We start from the raw sequence: 15125 nt of genomic DNA, 5'->3' as shown, positions 1-15125 counted from the left end.
CGTTACTTGTGTTCATTAATTTATAGTATCGTAACTTACGTTATCGCGGCTTAATGAACAGCGGCGGGTAACAGCGCACCGTTTAATTACTCCCCGTGTACCCATTACATGTCGTATCTTGTAAACGCTACCGTCGCACGTACATATTAAAAATCGACGTGAAGCAGTAACATATCGCGGCAATTACGATTCAATACTCACTCGTCTTCTCCGCCTCGTTTGTCTTCCTCTTATTTTCACTTAGATCTTGCTTTCTTTATAAAATTCATTAAAAGAGGTTCAAGCTTTAATCGTTATTAATTACACACGATATAAGGAAGCTCGGGGAATCTGACGTGGGAAAAAGAGTGACGAATCTGAAAGAGAACGTCTCTCTTCCTTCTCGCCTGGAGCACATCGATGACTTTCTAATTCCGACGGCGAATCCGCGTGACGCATCGAAGTGACTTACGAGGGGGAGGTAGGAAGGGGGGAGGGCAGCGAGGCGACGAATTAAAAAGTCGCGCGGCAGGTGCACTTCCTGTGATGAAACGCGTCAACGTAGGATCGCGGTAAATCCTTTCCTTTAATTGACGACCATTAAGTCTTTTCACGGCGATCGATCAACCGTCCTACATACTTGCGCGGCCGTTTCTTGTGACACTGATACGCGCCGCGTGTAACGCCCGGCGATCGAACGAAACGCAGAACCGATTTCAATCGACGCATTCGCGGTATACGCTTGACAAACGCGGGCAATCGCGCGTCGTAGAGCGCGTAAGAAGTTTATGCCGATTTTATTATACGTTGTCAGAGAGAGCTCCATTGACATATATTATTTCTTATGTCATCGAGGATTCCTGCATGTGTCACATCCATCTCGACGTTATAATCAACAAGGAGGAGGTAAAAAGTTCGTGATAGAATCGACAATAGAAATCTTTCAATCGATTACGCGCAACATTTTTGTTACGAAAACCACAATTACTTAACGAAGAAGTATCCTTTCTTCGCGCCAGTCGCAAAGGAAGGACACTTCTTTCGATAAGTGATTGTGGTTTTTCCAAGGCGATACTGCGACGAATACATAGTAAAACGGAATACAAGATGGATAAATCGTCGAGCGGAAAGCCAGAAGAACGGGTTTGACTCGGAAAAGGTTAATGCGACGAACACGTTTCCTCGATGCGGAAAATAAATCGCTAATTACGGGAGGGTGTCTTCTTTTAGTGCAATTAATTTATAGACTTGCATAATTGCCGGCTGCCAAGGTAGGCTCGTATATCTCTCAAGACAAGCGGAATAATCCCCGATTTTATATCAGACATACTTTATTGGCACGCGATTATTAATAATCCTCGTTTATTACTCCATATTAATGTTAACTAAATGTTAAGTACTAAGATTAATCTGTCTCGATCTTAGAATGACTTACCACTAGTTTTGATTAAATAGCTGTATATGTCTTTTTGCCTCCTCCATCAGCAATACTACTATATTCTTTCATAAATTAGAAGAGTATTTCATTAAAAATGAAAAAAAAAATGAACAACGCAGCTAAAATTAATTTAAAATTCCTGTCCAAATCGGTATAATTGAGTAATTCTATTTTCAATTATCGCTTTCTGTTTATCTCTAAATATCGAAATATTAAGCTCCAATTAACAATAAACTTTACAAACGATAATTGAAGATTTACAGGAAAAAATTAATAAAAAGTACGTTATCCACAAGTAACAGGAATTTATTTATATATATGTAGAGAGAATATTTCAAGATACGTGCAATTTTCGCTATGATCGAATCATGTATTTCGCGGATCGAAAGAGGTGACTGTCCGAGTCTGCCGGAATCTGCATCCCACAGACGCGCGTGCTCTCTCCGCCGGGAGTTGCTCCTGCGCGGGAAAAGAGTAATTCACTCGCAAGATCAGGAGATCGCCGGCACGGCCTGCGTAGATTGCGCCGTGGATTGCGCGGCATGCGCCAGTCAGTATGCAGCCGCATTTAAGAGGACGACGTTGCACGCGGAGGAGGAGAAGGCACGCGCGCGCTGGGGTCACGCGAATGTGGACCCCGAAGACGGTGATGGAGAAGAAGTGGATAGTGGAGGAAAGTTCCTCGCGGGCCCCGGCGGCGGTGGCGGCGGCGGGATTAATTTTCCTCGCGTTGTTATGTTAATAGATACGTCGACACGCGGAAGTATTGCTGCGATATACGAAAGGTTGCGCTGAACAAACGAGAAGTGTCCCGCGGCCTTTTAATGCGCTTGTCAGCGACGTTACTGCGCTCGAACTGCCATCGATTTTACAATGTTACGCGCTCGCGAAGAAAGTTGCCATGGATCAAATGTACGGGGTGTCCCGAACCTATAGCGAGTGATCCTTCGAGAGTGACGGGAAACTCGATTCCTATATGCAAAGCCATTATCCATTTCTTTTATGTGCGTATTAATTTTTTCTATCGAATAGATAAAGAAATAGGAAACTTTTTAAAATTAATTATAAATTTTTATAGAAATTTAACTTAAAATTTAATAATAATCTCATAAATTCTGTACATTATAAAGTTATGACGAATAACGAAGATAATCTCGAGTTTGTAAAAGCGTTTTAAAACCGTTGAGACCAGATTTAATAGATATGTATGCAGAGGCATGCTATATACAGACGTAGGAATAATATAGACATAGGATATAGTTCCGCGAGATATGCCGGAACTCTTCGTGAATGCGATCACTGGAGCGTAATGCAAAAGACTTAATTGCGTGGACTTAGAGCAACGGACAGTTGGAATACGCGGAATTAGAGTTTGGCGACTGAGAGAAATACAGCGGTATGCGAATACGTGAATAAAACGTGAAAGCTGACAGGTTTATTTCTAATGACGTGATATAACAATGTGAGATCTATCATTATGTAGAGTATAGAAAAACATATATATATATATATATTTATTTATTTATCAATTTTTTTTTATATATTAACATTAACTAGAACTGTGCGATTTTTGTTACATTTAGGAAAATAAGAGCAAGAATTTAATTTTTTCTTCTAAGTATATATTAATACTCAATTAAATTGATTATTATTAATTAAATCGCTGCTTTGTGAGTCAATTTAAATTAATCCACACCATTCGTATAATTTAAATTACACATTCGACGAGAAATCATTTTGGAAATTTGTATATGTATATTAGCGAAGGATCGTAATGATAGGATCAGCGGGGAGTCGGGAATGATCGAAGTTGCATCACTGATTATCGCCCTCGTGCCTTATTTGCAATCGCGAAAGACTCGAAACTCGATCAAGTCGAGTCAACTTTTATAATCGCGGCGTCTCGCCGTGTCATAAATAAGAGTACGTGCGCAAGCGAAAGTGGCGGAAATTTCATTTATCTCTCGCCATTGCGAGCTGACCTACAACTCCAGGAAACTCGAGTGTCCCCGCGGTCGTTTAAAAATCACACCCCAGCTGTTGCTATTAATACACACTTGCAGCTAAAACCTGCACCTTCCAGATAAAATTCTAAAGTAGTGTCAACTCTAGAAGGAGATTTAATTTTAACAGAGAGACAAGTACATACACTTTTTAAATAAAATTTCAGTATAAAGTAAAATTCACATTACGAAAATTTTTCTTTCTCATGTTATTGGCATTACGTTACTTATATAATTTTATTGCTTTACAAGCAACAAAGATAAATGCCTGTAATTAAAATGTCATTTCTCATTTTTATTGTACGTCACAAATAAGCCAAATAGTCAGACACGTTTATCATTATATTTCTTTAACTGATTAATCTTACTAATAGATATCAATTCATTCTTGTCATATAATTGTATAATAGCTCATTAAAATCTATTTTCAAAGAAGTGAAGGCGGCTGTTTAAAATTCACTAGCCGGTCTTTCCTACCTACACAATGACTACGGGAAAAATCATTGGCCGGCGGGCGCTTTAAGGAGTATCGATCTCGATAGACATTAATCAATACACCGAGGTGCAACGGCCAAGAGAATCGGACGAATGACTCAAACGAGATTACGTCACAAGTGTTGACTCCGTGACTGGCCAGAAGAGGCTGTAAGAAGGAACTCAAAAGTTGATCGTCGGGTCACTTCCTAATCACGGCATCTGGCCTCGTTATGACATATAAGTCGTTCCACAAACGAAGACGTTATAACTGTTATGAGTTTTGGAGTAGATAATTGGTTGGAATCAAGAATAGAAAGATTCACATATGTATAAATATTGACCAATTCATAGAGAATCAGAAAATTATAGCTGTTTGAATATGAAATTAGATACAGACTAGAGAGTTAAATAATTGCAAAATGATTTAACGAATCTATCACATGAAGTATCACTCATTTGTAAGGAACTGCTCCTAAAAATCGGTGAAATTACAGTCGATAAATTATTTATCGAGGAAGATACGTGATTTATATACGAGTCTCTTCTCAAAGCTAGAGTTTGTTCTCTAAAGTACTCCTGACATTATTTAATACATCTCCTTGCGGCTCCATAACTGCACAGAGAGCTGCACCTCCATTTATATGAACTTTTTCCCGGTACGATATATCCTGCAGCTTCCGCATATATGACACTTCTTCCTGAAACACTGTGTATAGATGTATACACGGCGGAGAAAGTGATGGAACCTCCGGACGAGATACTGATCGCTATCTTGGCATTATCATCGTCGACCGATCTTCCCAGGATCGTGTGCGCGCGCGGGGGAGGCTCTCGTGGGAAGAGAGGAGTGCGATCTACGGGACGCGAGATCGCGATTCGTTTAAGCGATACTGGATCTTGGTCGCGAAGATATTTCGTGCTTTTTGTTCGCCAAAGCGAAATATATCGGGCGAAAGTAATGTTCTTTTATTTTCTTGTCTTGTTTGTGTCTGCCCCCCCCCCCTTTCTCTCTCGCACTTTCCACGAGATATTAGTTACTATAATGATCAATTATAGCTGCACTTGCAGAAAGCTGATATCTTATTAATATCAACGATATTATTTATTTAACATTTAAATAAATACCAATTGTGTTAAGTAGACTGCCAAGGAATAGAAGGATTTATGAATTATATAAGGAATTATAAAAAGAATAGCTGACATAACAAATTTAGAGATAAATAATTCTAACTACTGATACGGATTTATTCAATCCAATGAGCTTTTATGTAAAAGAGGTGGATTTATCTATTACGTATCACAAATCCGAGTCAATAAGCTCATTGAAGAAATTATTGTAAGTATTGTAACTGCCATCAATCTATCCATGAGATGAAGCCTGTGATATTTGTAAAGTAACACTTAAAGTAAGTGTTACTTTATAAAACCTACACTTAAAGTAAGTTTCACATCCTGGCAAATTCATCAAGATGTCTATTGCAAACAGAAATAATCGCATCCTTTATGTGTTATGCGAAAATATTCCGACGCAAATAAGGCCTTAAATAATCTTGCAAATAAATTTCCCCGGGGGGAGAACAACACGTTGTAACTACGCACATTGTAATCCATCTAGATTTATGGCAACTCGATCATTGATCAGCCCATTACACTCCGCGATACATTGTCTCGTTTCCGACTTTTGCGCCATACGTAATCCAGAATGTGAAACTGCGCGTACGGGTGAAATTTATATCTCGAAAACTCGCTCTATAAAGCGGGCGCACCGCATGTATTTGCCGAGGGGTCGATTAGAGGCGGTTACACGATCGAGGAAATCGTCTAATGAAACGCCGCGGAATATTTCAACCTATCGCCACGCTCACTCCCGTAATTGATGGACGCACTTACCGCGGATAATGTAAGACTCGCGCAACACTCGTAACGCCCCGGCGGTAATAATGAAATTAATCTCTCACCAAGTCTTTATCCGTCGAGAGTAAAATCGAAAGCTTGTACAAAAAATTATTCCTATATACAAAAGCATTTAAAAAAAATTTTTTTTAATAAACCAACTAATTCTGAAATCTGTTTCATTATTAAACAAAGTGATTGAAAATGGTTTTATATTATTTCCGCGCGAAATCTTAAATTAATTAACTGACTCTTTTCTTAATAACATAATGATTTTTATGTATCTAAATTTCAAATAGATAAGATAAAAACTTCAAATAGATCGAAACTTTAAGTAGATAAGAGAAAACTCATAAGATAAAAACTGAGAAACCTTAGCGACCTTGAAGTAAATTAAGATGCCTTTTCCCTATTAATTATTTTGTTCGAAAAGCGCGGACGGTATTAAATGACCTGAATTAATTCAGAATGCATCCGTGAACTGGGGCAGCACAGTGACGTTAAAATTGCATATTTACGCATCACAAATGAAGAAAAAGTATGCCCATGATTGAGGACACTGGCAGGAGGAAGGGTTAATTAGGAGGTCAATTAGTTCTCCCGCAATTTTATTCCGCCTTCGGCAAATGTTCGCGATTTATGCGTTATGTGATATGAAACATGCACACTGGAATGCGAATATCTCATGTTGCATTGATAAGAGCATTCAGAGTTTATTAACAACAACGTGACGTTCATTAACAGCAATGTGACGTTTCAAATTGAAAACTGTCACGTCCGATGTTCAATATTATATTCCATTAAATTTTCCTATGTGCATACATTGTTATTAAAACAAAGAAAATTATATTTACAAGATCTTTTAGAAATAAACATCAGCAGTTTTGTAGATTATTTCACAAAAAAATAAAATATAATCTAAAAATTTCATTAAGAAATCACTTCGTCTCAAGGCATTTTGTCAACAACATTATTAAGTAAAAGGTGTGACCGTTTTACATCGAGATCAATTTATGTACATGAAATACCGTCGTAAAAGCCGTCGTACTAGCTGTAGAAAGATCGCTTGTCCGAGCTCGTCCCTTACACGTGTCTTTTTGTACACCCACGCCCGTCGTCGGTTTTTAGATAAGGACGGGCAACGTTCGACCGCGACTGGAACCATTTTCGTTTAACGACGTCATGTTCGGCATTGATAGGTTTGCCGAGGGCCCATCGCGCGGTCAGGGACAAGTGTGGACTTCTCTTATCTCGTAAATTCTGAATGTTTTCGAAATGTATACGCGTATCACTATCGGCACAGTCGTAGGCCGACCGATATGGTACATTTATAACGCAATCGGTACCATCCACGCGGGAATAACATTCGTAATACTAGTTGCGTCATTAGCTACGTCGTTTGTAACAAGGTATGTCGTTTTATTTTTTTCAAAATTCATTCCTCCCATTTGCGACCGCTAAAAGGTATAAATGATTGTCAACTAATGAAGGTAATAACGTCGCTCAAGTAACAACCCACGCTCGTTCCGGCCGATAATCTATCGTTCGCTAAGGCAAATCGGAGTACAACACCGGCTTAAATGTCCCAACCTGCGAGATTGCGGCAACCGGTAACGTGTAAAAGAAAAAGAAGGAAAAGAATTCGAAAGGCGACTGCGAATGGGAAGGAAAACAGTTATGTGGGCGGTCCGCTTCGTCGTGTCCGGCGCGACTCTTAATAATCGCCTCGATTTGTCAGTCCGCCGATTCTAATTAGAGCGCCTCCTCTTAAGACCGCATGCATTACGCCGCTTTCTTTTTCCTTTCAGAAAGCAAAGGGACCCAGCTCGTTCCCGCGTTGTTTTCAACGTGTCGCAGCTAAATTAAAAAATACCGCAACAGAGAGGCAATGCACCGTTGTCGTTGTCGCCGAAGGCGCGTATTGAGTTATTCGATCGAGAAACGTGTCGAACGATATTTTTGCAGCTGCAAGCTGCAGTAAATTATCAGTGGCGAATTTCATTTAACGATTGATGTTAGGCAGTCGGTGAAAATGGCGTTGCAATAAACTCAAACTGAAATATTGCAGTTTGTGAACAAACGAGAAAGAATATATTAATAAAAAAAGTATGTTAATGGTGTTATGCGTATATAAATAATACGTGAAATATTCATCTAATATATTATATATATATTTTTTTAAAGATATTTTGTGATTATATTCAATAAGAGAGAAAAAGAGAGAGTTATTTATATGCGGGCATATTGAAAATTGTTATTGAAGAATAATGAGATCATGCGAAGCGTTACTCAGGATTACTCTCTCCTTCTCCGAAAGAGCATAATTTCACAAAGAAATTACGCGCGCGGGGTTTCAACATTCTAATTAAAAACATCGCAACAACGCGAGAGACAGCGGTCTCGCTTCTCCGAACAACGTTCGCCGCTCATACTTCTCGTCTTCACGCTTCTCGACGATCTCTGGAACACACCCTAGAGCACCAATTAGCCTAACGAAAGGAGTATAATGCCGCGCGCGCCCGAGCACCAGATCTCTCACGACGTCGCGTGAACATAAACGCGCGCGTCGCGCGCGTGAAAGGAAGAAGCGAAAAAAGGCGCGCTATATGGCTCCGCCGGTGGGCATTCCCCGGCAAGTTGGAGCGGCGATTCTTCTAACGCACACACAAACACACACACACACACACACACACACACACATGAACGTGCGGTGCACACACGCGCGTACGCACACGTGCGCGGCAGGTGAATTCCGGGGAATTGCGGCGCTTTGAAGGCGCAGCTTTTACGGCGGGCGTCCCGGCGTCGAGCCGCGCCGGCGTCCCGGCAATCAATACGCGCGGAGAGACGACGTCCCGCAGAGCTCTCAGCTGTTCCATCCACGACTACGGCGACCGACGACCACGCTGTGCTTTTTCGTCCCCTCCCGATAGTTTATTTTCGTGATTCTCGGGACGTGTGATTCCGTAAACGTTTACGGTAATTGAAAAGCCCCGCAGGAACGCACGTTTCGACGAAGTCGTCCCGTCGCGCCGCTTCACGAGAACGGCTCGTCACGCCCTTTATGCAGCGATCGCGCTATGCTTTTGCATTCCGGTCTGTTGCCGAGTCTGCCGGCCTTATTACATCGGGGCAAAAATGCAATTAAATCGGTGCAGCGGTGGTGATAAAATGAATCTACGAAGTTAGTCTGCAATTTGCTACAATTTCACGTAATTTTTGGATTTAATCTTTACTAATTACGTAATTAAAAATGCAGATTTTAAATTATGTTCTGAGCTCAGAAGATTAAACTTAAATTTAAAACGTACCTGTCGGATTTATTGCGCAAAACATAAGCTTCAATTTTCAACAAGTAAATCTTGCATATCTCGATTCGTAAAAAATAATTCGTAGAAGTAAAAATCTACAGAAATATTCTACAGTATTTTTACGTATTTTCATTTTTAGGATTTGAATATATAATTAGCTCAGAATATTATACATATATATATATATATATATATATATATATATATGTATGTATGTATGTATGTATAAATAATGGACTACTAAATACTATACCAAACGATTATCAATCGAGTAGTAATGGTTGTTAGTAGATTTTCAATGGTAGTCAAGTTGTAAATAACAATATGCAAAAAAATATATACGCAAGTTAGCCTTTGCTTTCGCAAAATATGACTTTCCAGATGACTGCGTAAATAATCATAACTATATAATTATTCGTTTGGTGTTTATTGACGTTTGGTAGCCGATCTCGATGATTGATAATCAAAATTATAAATAATAATATGAAAAAAAGACATTATACGGGCGTGAACTTACAACTTTGACTACTATTCATCGGCAATAGACTACCAAACGAATACTTATAGTTATGATTACTTACGCAATTTGGAAAACCATATTTTGTGCAAGGAGGGGCTAACTTCACGCTCGTATTTCTTTTTTTCATATTGTTATTTATGTACATACAACATTGACTATCATTCATCGGAAGTGGACAAATACTCGTACTACCAAACGACCACCAATCGAGTGATAACGGTCGTTAATCGATTTTTAGTAATGGAGAGGCCAACTTTATACAGTTAACTATTTCTACGATTATCGTGTGTTTAACGGAATTCGCGACTTCCGGTCGATACGTCTGACATCAGCGTAGTGCTTCGGGGTAATTGTGCGACGTTTAGAAGCACTTGAAATGCACTTTATTGGAGTAACCTACATGTGCCGCGACAGAAAAGTCCATGCGAGATGTCGACGTCTCAGGATCCCCGAAGGATTTCTGCTGAGGTTACTGGGGCGCGCACCCCCAAAATTTTCTTTGATCTCCCTTCCGTGCGGGGCTTGATTATTGACGTATTGATTTGACGTGGTACATGGTTCTCGTCTAAATTTAGGTGACCTGTGCACGACTGCGGAAGAAATCATCCATCCGGAATTATCTTACCAGCATGATTGCCAGCTTTTGTCCCGAAAGAATAAAACGAGTTTGACAAAAAGTTATGCATTAATAATTATCAAGTAAACGAGCAAATAAATATATCGACTATGGAATTAATCTAATAAGGATATTGCTATGAATAAATGATATTATCACTGCAAAATAAATTATTAACAAGGATATACTATTATATTCTGGTACAAGCATTAAAATATCAGAAAAATAAGAAAAATAAATTTATTCGGAAATCGCAGCTTTAAACGTTAGCAATAACTTTCACGCTGATATTTGGATTCGATGTTTCACAAGAATCCAAAATCCTTTACGGCTCCCTCGAGGTCACTTCACCCTTTCCAGCGGTCGCGCTCTCCTAGTATTGTTAGCCAATGTTAACTGATCGGCTCAATGATCAGCTGTATGTTCTATATTTGTATCCTCGATTCGCGCATATCGAATGTCCCAGCTCAGAAATGAGATTATGCTCACCTGCGTCACACGCGGTCACCTATAATTACTGACCGGCCCCGAAGTGCGGCCGATCCCGGTATTAAATTTCTATAAGCCATTTCTTCGCCGCTCCCCTTCCCCCCTCCCACCCGTCCTTCTTTGTTTTCCTTTCTCTCTCTGTTTAATTCGCGCTCGGCAAACAATGATTAGCTAAGCGTCAGACCGCAGGCAGACCTTGCGCGGCTCCGGCAGCCCGCTCTCCCGACAGCATCTCAGGCTAATTGTACGTAATAACTGGACACGGAGTCTCGACGAGAGCTCAACGCCATTTATGGTGCTCCTATGCGAAGGCGCGAGCGGATTCCTCTCGCGTTCTTCCCGGACAAATAGTAACTCTTTCTTTCGACTCGTAAATAAATCGCACGACGAGATCGAAGGTCGTTAGCGCAGACGGCGGAAAGGATTCGAAACAGCGATAAAAAAATTGATGGGAAGAACACTCGACATCTGATGAGGATTCGCCTCGTATATTTACTCAATGGTTCCAATATCAGTTATTTTTAGCGAAATGAAATTTGACTCACAAGTTACTGACTGTACAGGGCTCTTATTATTTCATCGATATAGTACTTTCATTATGAGCGAATTTGAGATCATACAAAAAGTATCGTTATGTACACATTCTTGATATTATACCTCACTTCTATTTTCGAATAAACGATTGTGTGAATATCATACGTGCGAGTGACGTGTGCGCAAATATAGAATACGCGGTAACTTTGGACAACTCGAAGAAAGTTCCAACTGAATCATACCTTCCCGAAATACACGTCATTCTGAATATAACGATACTTGGAAATTAGTTTTATAATCCGAGGAATAGTCTTCATTCATAATTCACTGTGTGATAACCACAGAATATAAATCTGCTAATTATATCAGAAAACAATCTATTAATAGAAATATTATAACTGAAAATAGAAGATTTATAAATACTAGATGAGTATTAAAAATGCTTAGCACAATAATAACAAAATGATAAACGCGATTTTATTCGCGTTATTAAAAAAAATGTAGGTTAATAATTGAATAATTACGCAAAGCTAAAATGATAAAGCATTTAATATTAATAAAGAAATCATATATATTTCTTAAATACGAAAATTTATTTCTTTTATATAAACCGGCGATAAAAATCTCGATATACCTAAATCCGAAAATACTGGATCTAAATTGAAAGTGAAAGCTTCCGACAGAAGTGAAAATATGGGGCAGAAAATAGGGACAAAACTGGCAATAATCCAACGTGGTTTCGAGATAAAAAAAACGACATGTCGTTCAAGGTTTCATAAACGTGCGCTTATCGCCGGAAATGAATCACGATGTCACATATTGAAGTGAAAAGAATGGCGAAATAATATTTTCTTTAACGATTTTGATAGCAAGATTCGACAATTAGCGCTTGTATACTAAATGACTTACAAAGAGCAAGGTCGAAGAGATACAAAAAAAGGTGAGAAAATATTAAAGAAGAATATCGTGAATATCACACCGGTAAGAAAAGGAGTCTGTCCTTTGAGGTAACTTCGACTTTGCTCTTGAACTTGATACGAAATGGGCTAACGGCGATCAATACGAGCTTTCGGCGCTTGCGAGGCGAAGCTCAGTCTGGTACGGGTGGCGGTAACTTCCCTGAAAGCTCGCAATAGAATCTACCGTGAGTCTCGCGAAATATTTACCAGGATGTAATTTTTTTTCTCTTACCCATTATCTATTTGCAGCTGTCCCACACGTATATATAAATATTTTCGCTCGCTTAATTTTTTTCAATTTTTCTCTTTATTTAGATATGATTGCAGAATGTGACTTGTAAGCTAAATAAATTCGTAGAAAACAATAAGCATATAATAGTTAAATATTTTATTTACAATGAAAATTAATAAATTCAATAAATATGTATAACCTATAAATTTCAGTACCTATACAAATAGTTTCAAGTAAAGTGTATAGAGAAAAAAACAAAGATTAGAGAGAGATAACTAGACAACTAGATAAAAGTAAAGAATTCCAACTATATTTTGTAGCTAATTGTACGGAAAGTCTGCAATGCTACGGTGATTAAAGACACGCGCTGGCTCGTATTAAAGTGACGCGAACAGAAAATCCGCGGCGCGCGAACTCGCGGCTAACTGTTCCGCAGAATAAAAAAAGAATATGATTGCATATAAATTTAAGAAAAAAATTCTCCCGTCTTCTCGCGCGCTGCGAATTCGCTTCCGTGATAAGTGAACGTGCTGGCGGCAACGTGCGGTTTCGCATTGCGCCATTTACGGGCAACCGCCCGTCGAGGGAGAACGAAACACACACACGTGTGGCACATGGTGATGGTATAGAATTGCACAGTTTACGTCGGCTATCGATTAGATTCAGCTTTGTTAAACGCGCTATCTTATCGCGGACCACAGGAGATCGCGGAACGCATCGCCGTCGAGTCATTCTGAATCATGCAGGAAGTCATCCGCGAGCGTGCGAGCCAAAGTTCCGCAAATGCGTCGTCCAGAATTTACTTCTGGAGGGCGTCATAAAGTACATTACGATTTTGAGTAGTGCAAGCGGAACTCAAATGGACAGACAACGTATAAAAAGTAAAAACACAAAGTTACAATCATAAGTAAAAATTTTATATAAACTTTTCATGGATAAAAAAGTTAATGTAAATGTTATGGATTGGTAATTAAAAATTTTATGCGATTGGCTAATTACTATCATAAATATATAGGTAGAATGAAAAATTACGGAAATTTTGCATGAAAAATAAAAACTTCATGGATTTTCCGCTAAACAAAAAATTATCAAGGATCTCTGGTAAAAAATAATATTACATTTTGTTAACTTCGTTTAATCGCTCTCAATGACTATTAACCAAGGACAAAGATAAAAGTTATTCGACGGGTAATTATTTATCGCTAAACTTGATGCAAGAGCTCTCTTATACAAATATCTCGTATTACAAATTCCTGCTAGTAGAATTATCGGTATGGCGATTCACGATTATCTCGTATGCGATTAGGCGAGTTGCGATCGCGGAGTTGTTTATATCAAACGCGGCTAACAAAGTCGTAACGCTCGCGATAAGATAATACGCGTGACAAGAGCGAGTCTAATCGATGGACGGCGTAAAACACGCTCTTACTCCACGGGCTCCACTCGTTTTCTTCTCTCTCCTTGAATCATCGTCGCCGTACCGCCGCGAGGAAAGGCTTTAATGCAAAAGCGAACGCTTCGGAGAATGCACCTCCGCGTCGCCGTGTCTTGCAGCGCAAAGAGAGATTAGATTAATTATCAATAAAGCGGCGAGTTGCCGCTTTGAACCCTCCGACACTTGACACGAGACGACGTAATCGTCGTTTCGATTCAATCGCGATTCAACATATTCTGAGCTCAGGGCCGACTCTAACGAGCAAGATCCGTGACACGGTGTAAGAATGTTAATTTTTAACAATCTAAAGGGCGATTTAAAAAAAATTAAATTTAAATCAATTATTACATTTCAGCTTTAACTGTTTCAGATTTAATTATTTCAAATCGTAAATTATCTTTTCTCTTTGTCATCATTTATTTAGATCACTTACTTAAATTTAGATAATTAAGACCAGCCCAATCTGAAAACCAAGAAAAGATTTTATTATGATCCAAAATTTATAGTTTATTTGTGGCAATGAAGAACCCACGTCCGATCCTGGGATATTTTGTTACTTTCGCAGCTAGGACGCGATAAATATTTCTGCTAATTACGGAGCCGACAAAGCGGCCTTAGCTCGCCTCTCAGCTCGCCTCTACTTTATTGGAATCGGAGGGCAACGCTTTCACAGTGTATTACTACTTGAAGCCGGCGCGCGCGGCGTCGCTCGGCCTCCCCGCGGCGCAAAGTGAAATTTATCCGGCGATATCGGCGGCCGATCGCGAAAATCGACGCACAATACGCTCGAACGGCGGCCGTAATGACGCTCCCACGAGATTTACGGCGGTAACACGCGCACGGTCCTACTATGCAACACGCTGCACCGCTAACGCTCACAGCGCTTACGCTGTCTACCAGGGGTGTTAATGATATTACGATACTATCCAAGTATCGATGTCGCGCCTCGGTACTTCCCGCTTGGTTTCTTCAATGCTACATATCGTTATTTTCGTCAATATCGCAACGGAGATTATGTGTCGTGCATTATCACATCGTATACTGTTCTAAAAACATCGTGCGATTATTTTCTTGAAAAATATATTACTTATATTTGAAATGCTATTAAGTATCGTTATTCTTTAAATTATACTTTAAGGATACGTTTATATGTTGTTGAATAATTTTTTAACTTACATTCTCTCTCTGCCACTGTTAGTGGTTTTTTCCCAGGTAAAAATTTCTAAGAATTTTTCTTAA

At 39.3% G+C, this 15125-nt stretch overlaps 1 protein-coding gene and 1 long non-coding RNA gene across 3 annotated transcripts in view; one reads left to right on the top strand and one right to left on the bottom strand.

The window, feature by feature from the left end:
• LOC105449567 (GAS2-like protein 2) overlaps positions 1 to 15125 on the bottom strand; it is a 67200-nt gene that overhangs the window by 24192 nt on the left and 27883 nt on the right. The gene's annotated exons all lie outside the window — the stretch shown is intronic.
• LOC105449566 lies at positions 9792 to 10403 on the top strand. Its single transcript, XR_974351.1, has 2 exons — positions 9792 to 10089; positions 10197 to 10403. It is a non-coding gene; the product is annotated as an uncharacterized LOC105449566 (long non-coding RNA).

Source organism: Wasmannia auropunctata, unplaced genomic scaffold (genome assembly GCF_000956235.1).
Source record: "Wasmannia auropunctata unplaced genomic scaffold, wasmannia.A_1.0 LD336074.1, whole genome shotgun sequence".
NCBI classification, from domain to species: Eukaryota; Metazoa; Arthropoda; class Insecta; order Hymenoptera; family Formicidae; genus Wasmannia; species Wasmannia auropunctata.
This window is presented reverse-complemented; position numbering and strand designations above follow the sequence as displayed.